The sequence below is a fragment of the Arachis hypogaea genome, chromosome 9 (assembly GCF_003086295.3).
Source record: "Arachis hypogaea cultivar Tifrunner chromosome 9, arahy.Tifrunner.gnm2.J5K5, whole genome shotgun sequence".
NCBI classification, from domain to species: Eukaryota; Viridiplantae; Streptophyta; class Magnoliopsida; order Fabales; family Fabaceae; genus Arachis; species Arachis hypogaea.
In genome coordinates, this window is record NC_092044.1 from 11,856,599 (window position 1) to 11,858,480 (window position 1,882).

The 1,882-nt window shown below is 36.8% G+C and overlaps 1 non-coding gene across 1 annotated transcript; it reads left to right on the top strand.

Moving 5' to 3' along the window:
• Positions 1–268: 268 nt before the first annotated feature.
• Positions 269–376, top strand: LOC112713672 (small nucleolar RNA R71). Its single transcript, XR_003158643.1, has one exon. It is a non-coding gene; the product is annotated as a small nucleolar RNA R71 (small nucleolar RNA).
• The last annotated feature ends 1,506 nt before the right edge of the window (positions 377–1,882 follow it).

The window sequence follows — 1,882 nt, forward strand, 5'->3', positions numbered from 1 at the left end:
TGACTTGTTGAGTCAATATTTTATTCTGAGCCAATATGGCATTCAGAGTGTCAATCTCAAGAACTCCTTTCTTCTGACTAGTCCCATTGTTCACAGGATTTCTTTCAGAAGTGTACATGAATTGGTTATTTGCAACCATTTCAATCAGTTCTTGAGCTTCAGTAGGCGTCTTCTTCAGATGAAGAGATCCTCCAGAAGAGCTATCCAAAGACATCTTGGACAGTTCAGAGAGACCATCATAGAAAATACCTATGATGCTCCATTCAGAAAGCATATCAGTGGGACACTTTCTGATCAATTGTTTGTATCTTTCCCAAGCTTCATAGAGGGATTCTCCTTCCTTCTGTCTGAAGGTTTGGACTTCCACTCTAAGCTTACTCAATTTTTTGAGGTGGAAAGAACTTTGCCAAGAAGGCATTGACTAGCTTTTCCCAAGAGTCCAGGCTTTCTTTAGGTTGAGAATCCAACCATGTTCTAGCTCTGTCTCTTATAGCAAAAGGGAATAGCATCAGTCTGTAGACCTCAGGGTCAACCCCATTAGTCTTGACTGTGTCACAGATTTGCAAGAACTCAGCTAAAAACTGATGAGGATCTTCCATTGGAAGTCCATGGAACTTGCAATTCTGTTGCATTAGAGAAACTAATTGAGGCTTAAGCTCAAAGTTGTTTGCTCCAATGGCAGGGATAGAGATGCTTCTCCCATAGAAGTCGGGAGTAGGTGCAGTAAAGTCACCCAGCACCTTCCTTGCATTGTTGGTATTGTTGTTGTTTTCGGCTGCCATGTGTTCTTCTTCCTTGAAGAATTCGGTCAGGTGCTCTAAAGAGAGTTGTGCTTTGGCTTCTCTTAGCTTTCTCTTCAAGGTCCTTTCAGGTTCAGGATCAGCCTCAACAAGAATGCCTTTGTCCTTGCTCCTGCTCATAAGATAGAGAGGAGAACAAGAAAATGTGGAATCCTCTATGTCACAGTATAGAGATTCCTTTAGGTGTCAGAGGAAAAGAAGAGTAGAAGACAGAAGTGGAAAATTCGAACTTAACAAAGAAGATAGAGTTCGAATTTTGCCTTAAGGGATAGTGTTAGTCCATAAATTGAAGGATGTGAGAAGGAGGGAAGTGATTTTCGAAAATTAAGTGGGAAATTTGAAAACATTTTTGAAAAACATCACTTAATTTTCGAAAATGAAAATGGAAAAGAAATCAAGTGATTTTTGAAAAAGATTTTGAAATTAGAAATCAAAAAGATTTGATTGAAAGCTTATTTTGAAAAAAAATATGATTAAAAAGATATGATTTGAAAACAATTTTAAAAAGATTTGATTTGAAAATTAAAAACTTGACTAACAAGAAAAGATATGATTCAATCATTAAACCTTTCTCAACAGAAAAGGCAACATACTTGAAATGTTGAATCAAATCATTAATTGATAGTAAGTATCTTTGAAAAAGGAAAGGAGTTAATTTTGAAAAAGATTTGATTGAAAATTGATTTGAAAAAGATTTGATTTTGAAAAGATTTTGAAAACTTAGAAAAAATCTGATTTGAAAACAAAATCTTCCTCCCCTAGCCATCCTGGCGTTAAACGCCCAGAATGGTATACATTCTGGCGTTTAACGCCCAAAATGCTACCCTTTTGGGCGTTAAACGCCCAACCAGGTACCCTGGCTGGCGTTTAAACGCCAGTCTGTCCTTCTTCACTGGGCGTTTTGAATGCCCAGCTTTTTCTGTGCAATTCCTCTGCTGTATGTTCTGAATCTTCAATTCTCTGTATTATTGACTTGAAAAGACACAAATTAAAAATATTTTTGGATTTTTAATAATAAGGACAAACCAAAATGCAACAAGAATCAAATGACAATGCATGCAAGACACCAAACTTAGCAGTTT